At 38.1% G+C, this 15,094-nt stretch overlaps 1 protein-coding gene across 1 annotated transcript in view; it reads right to left on the bottom strand.

Annotated features, from left to right (window-relative positions):
- STXBP6 (syntaxin binding protein 6) overlaps nucleotides 1-1,444 on the bottom strand; it is a 69,013-nt gene extending 67,569 nt beyond the window's left edge. The window contains exon 1 of the mRNA XM_015864903.2: nucleotides 1,329-1,444. The gene's annotated coding sequence lies outside the window, so the exon portion shown is untranslated. The remainder of the gene's footprint in view (nucleotides 1-1,328) is intronic.
- Between the last annotated feature and the right edge of the window lie 13,650 nt (nucleotides 1,445-15,094).

Here is a 15,094-nt window from a genome sequence, read left to right on the forward strand (position 1 = left end):
AAAAAAAAAAAAAAAAACCAACCAACCAAAAAAAAAAAAAAACAAAACAAAACCAAACTACCCACTGATCATAACAATTATTCACCCTCAAACTATCCCAGGTATTTATTTCTTGTTCGTTCCCTCAGGACCCACTATACTTGGGCCTCATTAAGGACTCTTTAAAACCGCCAACTATGATTACAGAAAATAAATAAATAAAATCAAAAGCTAATAGATGTTTGGAAATCAGAGATATGGTAAAAAAAAAATAAAAATCAAAACGTGACTTTTAAAGTACCAGCAAAGTTCTGCTTCACTGGTCACTGTTCACTCCTTTTGAGAGGGAGGCAGCAGGACACCAAGATCCCTCCTTAGGTCAGGTGCTGCAGCTTTGAGTAGCTGAGGCAATGATAAGAGAACTAGGGTCCCATTTTACCATCTTCCAGTAATTCACAACAAAGAAGGACATGGTTCTGCCCTCACTAATGTCAAACACAAAGAGATGCCAGATTCCCACCATGCAAGCGAGAATTCTTGACTCTTAAAAAGGAATGTCATGGGACTGTGGATGCCGTTCAAGCAATGAGAAGATTTTCTGACTCATAAAAGGGAAACAGCCAAGCTGAAGATATACTAAAAGCTTGTACTTACAGAAAGATAGAGAGCTTTTACAAGGGAAGTAATTCACCCAACATAAACTCTTCTGGTTGTCTGACAGAGGGCAAAATGACGTGATAGAAAATGGCACGTTTCTCTGAATTATGGTAAATATTCTCTTGAACTTCAGTCTCCACCAGCACCGGTACCACCCAACAGGAGAAAGAAGCCTGACAATCGAAGTTTTACTTTCCATTAGCAAAGCTGGCTGCAACAGAAAGCAGGGAAGGCAGCGATGGCGGCTTCCCCGGACTATAAGGGTTTTTCCTAACACGTTACGCCGAAGAAGACCACAAGAAACATTTTACGTATCCTAGCCGGCGTTCCGTCACTCTTCAGTACTTCGAAAGCCTCACCGAGAGGAACAATAGGGATGCGCACGGGTGCGGGTCAGTGTCGGAGAGAAACCCCACGCCGGGCAGGGCAACACCACCCCTCCCGTAGCAGCCCACACCCGCACCTCACCCGATGCCGCCGTGCTCCGCACTCCGGACACAGTGCGTGATGTGGTACCGGCGCGGAGTTAATCGTAACTCACAGCCCACTTCCCCGCAGCTCCTCTGGCGGACTTCCCAGCCCCAGTAGCTCGCCTGCAGCTAAGCCCCCGCACCGCACACAGCGGGCAGCCGAGCCCCTCCACCTCCCCAGCGGCCACCGTGGCCCGCGGACTGCCGCCGCCTTCCGCTCACCTTCCTGCCGTTAGGATCTCTCTCCCTCCCCGTTGCAGTGGCGCGGGTGCTGCTGAGCGTCCGGCGATGTACTCAATGAGCGCCGTACCGCACCGTGCCCCGCGCCGCTCCGCACGGAGCCCCCACGGCGGCAGCCGCCGCGCTGCCAGCGCAGAGGCTTTAGGGCGGCCCCACGTGCGTCCTTTGCGCCAATCCGCTCCGACCGCCCCCGCTGCCGTCCCGGGCCGCCCGCAAACCGGGCGCGGTGGCGGCCTCGGCAGGGCGCTGGTTTGGGAAGCAGGGGAAAGCGAAGAGCTGGCCCGGCAGTTTGGGATCGCTGGAGAGAAGGGAACAAAGGAATCCTGAGCAGTGAGAGTCCCGAGACGACTTCAGGGCCTGAGCCAGGGCTGAGGGAGTTGAAACGGAGAAGGCTCTAAAGTGGAGCGCATTTATAAAGCAGCCTTTCAGTTTGCCGAGAAGAACCGAAATGTGTTCGCGGCTTGTCAAAGAACAGCAGCAGAGTAGGAGTGGCTCCAGCTTTCCTAAACGGCCCAAAGATAGAACTGCACTACAGCAGCGATGGGAACCTTTGCCCAGGAGAGCAAGAGTGGTTGCTGCAGCTCGGGACTTCTTGAAAGGCACAACCATCGGATTCTGCTAATCATCAGACGTCAGCTAAATTGTAACAGCACCACACAGTGTAACTGGAAACAAATGTAGCCCCTGTACTCTGCTCCTGACTTGAAGTGTCCGGTCTTCACGTCACACTTCTGGCACTGCTGTAGTCACTGTGGCTGTGCTTTATCAACAACAACTTAGGATAAAAACAAACACTCTGAACATACTAAATACTTTTTGTACCATAGTTTCTGCTGTTTACAACTTTGTATTGTTGTATGATTATTAACAGGAACTGTAATCAGCTTCCGTTAGTTACTGACATTGCACTGTAGGTTGGTGGGTTGCTGCGTGTGCATTTTGTTCCCACCATTCTGTCTACTAGTTACTAATGGGATAGCTGTTCCCAGTAGCCTGTTTCTCAGTCAGTTACTATGTATCATGCTACTGCTCCTACAGGCTGCTCTTGAAATGTGCTCTTAACTAAACCAAATGACTCACCTTAATTCCACAGCTGTAGGGGAAACAGGCTGATCAACTTCTGTTGTAGGCAACAGCCTCCCACAAATGCTTTCGTGCCTCCAGTCCTACATGCAGTGATTTTCAGCCTTCAATGTTCTTCCCTTCTCCCTATCTTTTGAGGATATTTTCCCCAAAATACAGCTTCCTTTCCAGAGTGATCCTTGTTACCCAAGTTAAATATCTCCAGCACCCTTGGGCTTGTGCCCAGGTGCCCAGTCCTGAGAAGTAGGGAACACAGGCCACAACCCTGAGAAGCAATGCCACAAGCAATGTCAGGTGGTAGAAAGGACAGTCAGACTGTTGTAGCGCTGAGTCCTTCAAAGAGCCCATAACTATCCTTTTTAGAAGGAAACCTTGGGATTGGCTTCATGTGTATTTGTATTTACTATGTAAATACTGAGTCTTCTGAACTTCGTGATGTCTCCACAGCCACACAGATCAGTAACATAGAATATGAGAAGGTCATTGAATCACTGCTTCCAGAAACCAAGAGGGAAAAAAAAAAGATGAATGCACAACAACAAAATAAAAAAAAAAAACAAAAAAAAAAACAGCAAAATACTCCATTAGGCTTCAGCCTTCATGCCATACAGGTATAGTCAAGTAAGTAACATTAAACAAACCCAAAAAAGATCTCTCATTTACCATACAAAATTGTTTGAGTGCCTTGGAGTTCTGACAAGTGATATGTAGTAGATGTAAATGAATACTTAGAGAGCTCAAGGCCCACAGCACTATGCTAGACTGTTTCAGAGAGCATACTGTCCTCAGGGCCATGCCTTTGTGTCTCTCCTACATAAATCCTACACAGATTTGTGCCTCTCCTACACAAAGTATGCAACCTTGCTACAAACTGACCTCACTTCTGTCCTAAACTCCCCTTGCAGCAATCTCTGGCCAGGAGACAGAGCTTAAAGCTGGCAAGCAATGCTGTCTTCAACCACTCCAAGTTATTCTACTCTTCAGAGCCACAAGGACTTGCAGAGTTGAAATTTCAGACAGAAATACTGAGCTTCTCTGTACAGTCTGTAGTTCCGTGGTGCTGGGGTTCAAGACAACGTTCAGAATAGAGGCTGAAAAACAAGTTTGACAGGGTGTGGAAGAAGACACTGAGAACAAAGGCTGTCTCCAGGAGACAAGAGCAGAAGTCAAGTGAGGAGCATAATCACTGTAATGAGGATCCTGACTGGAGAAGAAGCCCGTGAATAGAAGCAACTTGTGGCTCTGATTGGATGACCACTTGCATGGGCAGTTAGTGCTTACACAGGAACAAGGCTTGTTAAGTGTTGTGTGGACGTCTGATAGGGAGGAAGGGGGAGAGGTTTGGAAACTTACAGGTGGGAGCTTGATAGAATCTGCAATAAAGGGTTTGGATTGTTTGTATATCAGTCCATGCCTCAGATGCTGCAATGTGCACTCAGAAGGGAGGTCCAGACTCTGAAATTCTGTGGAAATAGAAATATGACATCCTGGTGGCTATCTGGCTTTTCAGGACTCATCCAAATATTCAGACATAAATCTTAGCCTTTGCTCCAGCAGAAAATGAGGCTGTTGAAATGTTTTGTGCCCAAGATAAGAAATATTCTTAAAACTAAATTTCACATAATAGACTACTTCCCTGAAATATTACCTCTAAATTTAGGATAATTAAATGTCATGCAGGCCTGGAAGCAGAAAATGTATTACAGCTGTGCAGCTGATCCACTGGAATGCCTAGGACTGTCACTGATTAGTAGCTCGATAAAGGAGTGATGAGCAAGATTTCTGAAGTTCATTAGATGGCTGAAAGAGGACTGTACAAGACACTTTTGAATAAAGGGCTATTCTGTTAAATTGTTAAAGCTGTATAAGTAGTTGAGCACGAACAAGGGGAACAATATGAGGTCATTAGTTAGGGGTGGAGTTTGGGGTGTAGAATAGGTGTGGAATATTGTAATGAATTTCTAGAATTAATTGTAATAACCACTCTTTGTACCACGAATATGCATGTATTCGTTTTATAAACTGGGATGTTTACCTGCTTTGGTGTGAAGCCTAGGAAGGAGTTGTCCTCCATGCACCCAGCCAGATGAATAAAACATACCTGCTCTACAACTACTTTGTGGTTATAGAGTTTGTTCCACGAGTCACCTTGTAGTACTACATGAGAAACTGAGCAGGCTGGAAATGCTCAAACAAAACATTTAAAGATAGGTATCATAATCTGAAAAAAAAAAATACTGCTGCGAACAAGTGATGGTGCTCAAGTGTACAGCTAAAGTCATTAGCCAGTTAAAATACTTAACAGATGCAAGATGGTGAAAAGTCATAAGACAGTGCACCATGCAATGAACTGTGTGGAGAGGGGAGCTTTGTCTTGGGCATTTGGTTTTCTCAGACTGCAGTGCTACATTTGCTAATTGTCATGGCCCCCAGATCAGAAAAGCCCACTTGGCAAATACAAGCCTGTGACTAGAAGTGATAGAGTGAGTTGGGACAAAGTGGGTGGCAGAAGCAGGCCCTAGAAGCATTGTGGTCACCTCACGGGGAAGCAGACAGCCTGGAGCAGTTAGAAGGAGCAGTCAGGGGATCTGGACAACAGGAGAGGGTGACCATGTGGAGTAGATAAAGGCAGAACCCAGCTATCTTGTGATGAGCAGATACAGACCTACAGTATATCCCCAGTATGCTCTTTAAAGGACAGTAGCTCAGTTTTAATTTTTGCTTCAGGACAAAATAAGTAACATTGCTTTGTGTAATGACAGAACAATGCTTGAGTAAGTAAGAAAGTATATTGACAGGATATTGTATTTCTTAAAATGTAGAAATAAGTTTCTAACATAAAACCAAGCTTTTTGTCATCCCTGTTGAGTGCTATTTTCTTCCAGAAGTACTCAGTATTAACAAGTGCTGCTTAACAAAAACAAATTTGCTACAACTTGCTACACAGAATTAATAGAAACTACTAATGTTTGGAAGAAAAGCAGTTTCTTCACTGTTATCTTCAGATGTTTATTCTTTTCCTGTTTAGATTAAAAATAATATCATTAGCTTCAAACTCAGGTCTTCCTTAATTCATCTCCAACTAAAAATTACAGTGTATAATTAAGAATAAATCCAAAATAAATAGCTATTAATTCAAAACTAATTAAGATACCAGCAAATTATATAGAGAGGTGTGCGTGTGTGTGCATGTAAAAGCAGAATCCCAGGATACTGGTATAGATTAGGACTATCCAGCTTCCTCAGATAAAGGCACTAGAACTTGTCATCACAGGGTGTGTGTGTTCCACTTTAAAAACAGCTTTATGAAAATGAGATGGAGAACTGTCTTCCATGATCAGTGACACCTCAGGAAGCTTTCAGACTCATAACAAGTGAGTAGGGAGAACAAATGAACCTTGGAAAGTGGAGGTCTTGGAGTAGTCGTGACATTTTCTTAACATTCCCAACAAGATGCACTTTAATACTAAAAATAAATAATTAATATGGGTCTGGCAGCACTAGGAGTTCTAAAAGTGCTTGCTTAGTTCTTACTGCTTGCTCCTAGGAATGGAAGGCCTTAGCATTTCATTAGGTCTGATTGGCTTAGCCATTAATTGCAGGCTTTCTTTGAGCAGCAGATAAGATCTATGTGTAATGGTTACAATTACTAGGGGAGTTCACAGCATATGGCCATGACTACATATGCTGCCTGGCCTGACAGTGTGTATGACTTGACCACAGACATCCTGCTGTGATTTGTAATACAGTACAAGGAATGCAACATAAAATTATCTATAATTTGAATGGCATGCCTTTCTACTTATTATCTCTAAGTAGTCAGTATCATTGCTGTGTGGAGAACAGAGGTAAAGGTCATTGGGATGAGTATCAAATGTAAGGAGTTCAGAACATTAGAAATATTCTTTCCTAATCTTAATTTAAAAATACGTACAGTTGTAAGTTTTTTATGGTAAAGTGGATTAAAATCAGACATAAATGGATAATTTACTGCAATGGTTTTAATAAAGCACTTGGGGATTATTTTATTGGCTGTGTACAAATACAATTATGTTCCTTTCTTAGAAACTGCTTTCTTATTCAACTCAACTTCTTGCTCTGAATGAAATAAATTCCAATTGTTTTTGTAAATCTTTCTTCTCCCAGAAAGCCAAGTAATTTATTTTTCATCATTGCATTGATGGTAGGCCTTGATATCATTTAAAGCAGACGCCATTATGTTATTTCATATTTAAAATATAAAATGTGCATGAAAACTTTTCTCCTAGTTAAAGATTATATTTGAAGCATCTTGATAATAGTGATGAGGAGGAGATTATATAAATACAGTTTAGATAGAGAACTGAAAATAAGCTACATGCTGGAGGAAGCATTCAAAACAAATTTTTGAAAACGTTGCACTTTCCAGCCACATTATCTCTGTGACCCGCATAGCATATTAGGAGAAATGGGGCTTGATCCTTAGTTAAGAGGAGAACCATGAGTTCAGTCAGCTCATGCACTGGTAATATCTCTGAGTCCTGATTGGGTACAGAAAGGACAGTTGCAACCTTAATAACTTTTTAAGTTAACTTTTTAAGGTTAAATTTAAAATTTCATTTTATATTAAAAAAAAATCAAATTTCAACCTGTACATAGTGTAGCACACAGCCCCTTTAAGTATTTTAAAAGCAGGTAGATGAAATGAGTTTGTGTATTCTGATAATGAATAGAACTGATTATTAGCTGATTGATGGCACCATTCCCTGAGGCAACTAGTTAAATGATGCTTGTCAAAATTAGCAGCTATGAACATAAAAATAAAGCAATAGGTAGCTAGTTTATTTCTTTCAAATCTGAAGTCTAATGGATCCTGTTATCTTAGACCTGAAATCACAAATAATACAAATATTATTAATACAAATATTATTAATACAATACCAAATAAAATTTCAAGTACTTGAATGTTGTTCCTCTGAATACCTGAAGATTAATTTGAAAGTGCATTTCCTTCTGAGAAGTTTTCATTCTCTGAGTAATATTAACAACAGTGATTCTAACTTTCTTTAACAACTTTATTAATGTTAATTATAAATATTTCTTGCAATGGATTAAACAGGCATTCTACTTTCAGGTCTTAAATTATTTTATAGAATAACTGAGAACCTGTGCAGAAAATGAGAGCATCCCAGATGATATTGTTCATGCAATCTATTTTCAGATGATTTCATTGTCACCTGTCACATTGTTATAATGTGTTTTGGTTCACTACCTTGCTATTTACAACATGCATAGCAGGCAAAAAGTTGAGATGTCACCTGTATGTACTTCAGTCTAGATAAGCTGTGTAAAATCATTGTTCATTGACACTATCATGTCTTAGCAAAAAAAAGTTTTAGATGTTTGCTGTATTAGCTTTTGCATCTAAAGGCAGCCCTGCAATCCCACCTTAGATTAAAGAATACTGTCTCCACTATACAGTTCTTGTCTATTAAAGTTTGTTTCCCACCAACGGGAGTAGAAGAAAGTAGTTAGGCAAAAAACTCCTAAAATAGAAACTAACGTGCAAATTTTAGGTTAGTAAGCTAGTATTATGTGAATAAGCACGTCACTGCAGCTAGCTTCCATTTGTCTAGTTCACCATCAATATCAATGATAAATATTCTGCAAGGTATACTGGCCTTGCTCTGAATGGTGCACTTTGATTTCACTGGGTACTTGTAGCTAGCCAGTTACAGTGAGGTTACTTATCTTTGCATCTAACAGTCTTCCTCAAACTTTCTATTAATTTTATCTAAATGAAGCAAAAATTTTCTTTGTATAACAGTGAAAAATACTTCTAAGATTTGAAAAAATATATTTTGTTGTTCAACCAAAACTTTTCATAACTACTTAAGTTTTCAAAAAAATCACCCCCACAGTTTACAGCCTGTAGCCAAATCCAAAAGGTGTTTTCTTTTCAACTGGTATCTTTTACCAGGATGTCTTTAATATTCTTCTCTGCAAGAGTGCAAATGCAAGTGCGTGTGAGAGTAAAGCTTTCTCCCCAAGAAAACAAAGAATATGCTGCCATAGTGCATAATATTACATAAAGATAACCTCATGCTGTCTTTTCTGAAGTTAAGACAGCTCAAAATCAGTAAGTTGAGAACTTTGTAGATTTCACTATATATATGCGTTTTTTCAGAGCACATTTTATTTTGAAATACTGAGTGATTCTACACAGCACAGGTAGACAGATTTTGTCAGCTGGCTCCTCATCCCTGCAGGAGAACCCCCAATTTTGCCCACTGTTATACATTTTTCCAGACTTCCATGTTACCCAGTGTTCTTTTTGAATGTTAAACACCTCTCCATATGCCAGGTTCCACTATGCCCAACAACTTGGAGAATACATGAAGGATACTACAGAAACAGAGCTCAGTTTGTCCCAGACACGTGCAACATTTTGAGAAAAACGTAGGTGAGTTTCTCCTTGCTGCCAAATTTGTAGACATGTCTTGGCCATTCTGGAAGTGGGAAGCAGAGAAGAGAGATTTGGAGAAAAATATGAAATTGTATTTTTTGCGTGGGACTGACAAGTTGCTAGATACCTGAAATGTGGTTTGCTTCAAAAAGGAGAGTGTTATTCTTCAGTTTTCTCCTCTATAGCTTTTTTGGTGAATACAAGTCCAGTTCAGAACAAAGTGGAAAGGGAAGGGAGGGCTCTGAGGTTCTGTGGTTAATTCTGCAGAAAACAGACACTGTTGTCAGATGGACTGATGGTAATCTTATGTTTCAAATGCTGCAGGAGACTGAAGCAAGCACATGAGCTTCATGTACTTTACTACCGCGAAGCAGTAGTAAAACATGCTGATGTGGACATTTGGGTTTTTGGCCCAGTAGTGTAAGATAATTATTGTTTTGACTAAAACAATTTTCATCTTAGTGCTACAAAAGATCCTGGCATCCTTATGAAGAAAACTGAGGCTTAAAAAGAGTGAAACAGACAGGCTTCGGTCTGAGATACCTAACATGTTAAAAAGGATTATATTTAATATGCCATTGTAATATATAAAGAAATCTGATGCAATTTTCTTACTCTGACAACTAAGGTACAGCCTCTCAGGGTATCTAACAAGACATTGCCTTTTCTTCAGCAGGGATAACCACTATTTCTCACACCAGTGTGCTATGGTGCTATAATTACCTCACAGTATTTGATGACTAACATAAAGCCAAGTTCCTTCAGAGGCTGCCCAAGTAATATTTTAAGCATACTTTTAGAACATCTATTTTTTTATTGGAAACAAAACCAGTGTAACTGTTAATTCTTACTACCTATGTATAATATATGCTTTGTGTCCAAATACAGTGTCTTTAAATTCCAGGTTTACGAAAGACATTTTACCATGGCTGCATAGGCAGCAACTTCTATAATCAATAAGGACATTTTTCATTTCAATGGTGTATTAAACCTAAAAATTTAGAAGCATGCTGCTAATAGATTTCCATGAAGGGACTCCAAGAATACATAGTATCACAGTTTCTAAAGAGATTACAGTAAGAAAAAAGATGTAATATGAGAATAGAAGTTAGAATTCTTTGAGTCAACCAGGAAAATCTTTTTCTTCTGCACACTTAGAGGACAAAAAGGTATGAAACACTACCTTAAAAAACTTGTTGTCTCAATCCAATTGCTGCAAAAAACAAAAACAAACAAACAAAAAAATCCCACAACCAAAAACCCACACATAATAAAAATCCGAGGAATTCATATTTAACACAGCATAACAAGTCCCCAAGATTTTTCCACAGTTTCTAAACACATTATTGTAATGCTTTCCAGTGTCAGAGGCAGGACCCATATTTTCACAGCTTGCATATTTTTTCCCCAGAAGGTACCTAAGAATTCAATATTTCTCTGTGAATGTGATGGGCTAAGAGTTCTTCCTGAATGTGGGCTATAGGCATTTTGCCTGTAGAAGTTTACATTCCACTAAGATCAAAATCACAGATCTTGTATTCCTTGAAAGTACTTGCCCTTCTTTGACCCAGAAACAGACTTTCTCTGGTCAGAAATAAAATTGTATCTCAATTTTGAAGCTTTGCCAGCAGCCAATATCCGACTACAGAAATACGTTCTTACATATCAGTTGTTCTAGGTGCTTTCACCAGTTATGAACAAGCAGCTGAAGGGGACATTTTCGAGGGGAAAGCCAGTTATCTTGATGCAGTCTTTAATAATTAGGGAAAAACATTGATGAGTAAAAAAATAATCATAAATCTTTTTCATCTACTAAAACACAGTAGGAGAATAAAAGTTCTGCAAGATGATTGCACTTGTAGATATTAAGAAGTAATTTTTACTTTTAAACACCCAGGTCATTTATTCTGTCAATCAAGATGGTGAAGTGTCAAATAAATGGCTTGGGTCTTACTCTTTCCTTATGCATTTATTACCAACCTTTGCCAAGATTAAACAGACATTTGTTCTGGTCCCATGTAACATTCCTTATATTTCAGATTTCCTCTGCAATTTTGGTATTCCAGACCCAGAAGCATTTGGATCCTCCATGAAACTCAACTGAAACACAGCGTAAGAAAATGCTTAAGAAGAAAATATAATACTCATACATTATGGACCAATGTTATATAAAACAGTAGAATAACAAAATTTTTGAAAACGAATTACAGTTCAGTACTGTAATACAAAAGTGACAGACTAACAGATAGTCAGTTTTCTGACTCCTTCTTAATAGATTGAAATACTTCTGTAAGCTTCAGGATCCAATATAAGCATATTTAATTTTTTTTTAGTCAAACTGATTTACTTTTTTGATAAGCCAGTCTTTGTGAAGGACAGGTTTGGGATCATAAGTGATACAAAAACATTAAAATAATAAAATTGTGAGTTACATTCAAATGCCATAAAGTAATGGAGAGCTTAGCACAGTGACATAGAGGTAATGCCTTTATGCTGAGTCAAGGGAGGTTCAGGCTGGCTGTCAGGAAAAAATTCTTATCAGAAAGAGTAGTGAGGTATTGGAACTGTCTGTCCAGGGAAGCTGTGGAGTCACCATTCCCACAAGTGCTGAAGAAATGTATAGATGTGGCACTGAGGGACATGATTTGGCACTGTGGTTTTGACTTTACAGTTGGACTAGACATTCTTAGCAGTCTTTTCCAACCTTATTGATTTTGTGATTCTGTGATTCTATAGTTGCAAATTGCTTGAGTGTTAAAATTATTTTTGTATTATTATATTCTCAAGTATTACTGCACTCAGGAAAGCTATAATACACAGCACAGCTTTTTCCAGTGTTCATTTTCTCAAGACTTTAGACAGATTTTTGTCTTTTTTTAAAAACATATGAAATTTTTTCTTTCCCACTCATTTTTTTTTTTCCACACCTGTCAGATTTACAAACTCCATCTGGGATCTGAAAAAAGCAAGCTGTACTTTCTCTCTGCTCCCCTTACTAATGAGGATTCTGCAGACAGAAGTAAGCTGACAATTTGGATGATGTAGGAAGAAAACTGCAGTTCAGCTCAGCTTCTTTGAAAAAATATGCATCTGACATTAAGTATATTTGACTTCACAGTATTCGGAATATAGATACAGAGTAATTGGATGTCACTCTTTACAATGTTATTTTTTCTGACTGTAACCTCTGAAGATTTTCCAATTACCTTCACGCATTTCACCAGCATCTATTTCTTTATCTGTATCAAAGAGAAAATGTGTCTGTATTTAACAACACAAGACTGCTTTGGTAAACTTGAATATCTTTCTTCCAGTAAAAACATATTGTTCTTCCTTTGAATAGCTAAAAATTTTGTCTGACTATTAAGCTCTAATGCGAGTAGAAGTACTACATTTCATAATACAGTATTTAACTGTGGGGAAAAAAAAATAATCTCATTTACGAAATCACAAAATAAATAGGGAAGAAATGATGTGTCATCCTGAATGACAAGCTCATAGCAACTAGATTCTCTTGGGAAACTGCCAAACATCATTTACTTCCCACATATGTGACTGCAGTTCTAGCATTAAAACAGACATAAAAACCATATAAATATAACCAAATTTCTGAGAAACAACAAGTAATAACATTTTCACATCCACTCATTTAAAAGCATATTGGAAAAAATAAATTCAAGCTGCACTGACATCTGTTATTTTACATCTTTTCACTTACTGCATTACAGCTAGAAAGTGAATTACTTTCCTTTATGAAAACTATCAAAAACTGTAAGGTATGATGTTATATTAGGAGATATCCTCTTTAATGAGTTTGATATATATTTTTGGACAAAATGAACTTAACACAATATCACATATGCCTGACCAGGACTAAAAAGAAACACACACACACACACATATATATGTTTATACACACACATATATGTTTATACGTATATATGTTATGTTATATATAATATAAACATAAACACACACATATAAATGTATACATTATATATATAAAATATATTTTTCAAGTTGAAATTCTTTTGAATGTAGGAGCTGAGGTGATTTTACATATTTAGAGCATAAAATGAGAAGACTTGAAGGATAATGAGTTATTATATGATAGTACTTGACTCACATCAGTAGATGAGAAGCAAAACATTGACACAAAGATTTATTTTTCATTTCCTTGTTATATGTATTAGTGAAGAGGAAAGCAGACTTCATTAGATGCAGCTGTCCCTGTCCCAGTTCACCACACCAACATTTAAAGTCAGCAGGGGGTACCTTGTGCCAACTTGCGAACCACTGTGTTCACATTCAAAATTTGTCTCAGTCATACTGGGTGTTTGAAGAAAATGGATAACTCACTCTTCTTCATGGTCTTTTGTATCTGTCTCGCAAGACTTTCCTAGATTTAGCTGTAAAAAGGGAAGCTGTAAAAAGAACAGTTTCTAGAGATGGAAATTCCTATCAAAAATTATACAGGAAACAGGACTTTTCCAGGACAGGGAAATTATTTTTACCTGGTTTTGTTCATTTTTCACTGTTTTCTGGGAAAACGTGTTTATTAGTGTATGTGGGCAAGCTCATATCCTACTTACATTATTTATTTTTCTTAAAAAAATCAATATTTCAGTATTGACTGTTCACTTTCACATCTGATTCTCTTTTCTCAGTTTACTTAAACAGAAGAGGAGATGCTTAAGAGAAATTTTGGAAGCTTTGACTACAGTACAAAACTGTTGCTTTGTACTGAAGTTTTGTCAAGCATATACAAAATATGCATCACAAGCATGTTAACTAGCAAGACTTCAAGTAAACCTTTTTTAACCTCTAGTGTCAAACCAGTTTCCCATATTGGTGAATGTAAATTTTCTGGTTATACATACTTTAATGGTATCATCCATGAACAAAGATTAATACATTATTAACTAATTTCTAACAATAATTAACTGGTAATCAACTAGTATTTAATCAGTTGTAAATTGATGATACTAGCTCTTAAGACTCCGAGAATTTCCTATGTAAGAAGAAATATAATTAAGAAAAAAGAAAAATTTAAGAAATTATTTTGCTATTAACTTCAGTGTAAGTGTCCTTATTAGGTCCCATGGCAACTAATTTGTGGAAGGCAGCACATCAACAAACTAAAACAGGTTTTGAAAATATCTCCTTTTATTTTATTGTGTATTTATGAAGGCAGGCTCCTTGATTTTTTTGGTCAAAAAATTGCTCTAGTATTTCCTACAATTTAAAGACTTTAATTATCACTTGAATAACTTTATCCTATTACAGATGATCCTTTTTAGGGTACATAACTTGGATAAAAGATTAGTAACTTTAGTAAAAAGAAAAAAAAAAAGCAAAGGAATGAACTATTTGCAAACTATCATGTTAGATATTTAGTATAAATGAGTACCATTTGTATTCTATTATACTAGGAAATAGTCTTACTTCAGAAATATTTAAATAAGAATTTAATTTCCCACAGAAATTAATAACATTAGCTCATAAATATTTATACATTAATTCCAAGAGATATTATAAATTTAAATGTGATCTGCACCATTTTAAAAATAGTTTTGTAACTAATCTTCCTTTCCTATACACATAGAATTCTCTTCTTAACTGTAATGAGAAGTTCAAGCATCATAAGACTGTAGGCCTGAATACTCTCCTTCCTTTACATCCAACCACATTTTCAGCTGATGAGGTTTCATCTAGGACAGACACCTGTGTTCAGAACTGACAGAAGCTGACAAGGTATTGCCATGTCTCACCCTGGACTGGCTCTTGCAGGGCTGGTCAGGGAACAGGGAGGATAGAACGTACCTACTAAAAACCTGCTGGTTTCAGAGAAACTGAAAGAAATGCATTTGTTCAGCCTGGAGAAGAGAGAGTCTCTGGGGAGTCCTTACTGCTGTTCACAACTCCCTGATGGGAGAATACAGAGGAGGTGTTTATCTGGCTCTAGCAGTGGGGTGAAACACAACAGGCAGACTGGAACATGAAAAGCCCATTACATATAAAGAAACTTTTTAAATATGAAGAACAGACTGTGAATCTTCAGCCTTCGTGGAGTTCAGGACTTGATTGGTCTTGGCCTAGGGAAATTTGATAGGCTTGTTCTGAGGAGTGGGTTAGGAATCGATGCCCTCTGGAGGTACATTTTCAACTAGATTATTCTGTGATTTGGTGTGAGAGACATCCAAATACCACATCTAATTGT

Source organism: Coturnix japonica, chromosome 5 (assembly GCF_001577835.2).
Source record: "Coturnix japonica isolate 7356 chromosome 5, Coturnix japonica 2.1, whole genome shotgun sequence".
NCBI classification, from domain to species: Eukaryota; Metazoa; Chordata; class Aves; order Galliformes; family Phasianidae; genus Coturnix; species Coturnix japonica.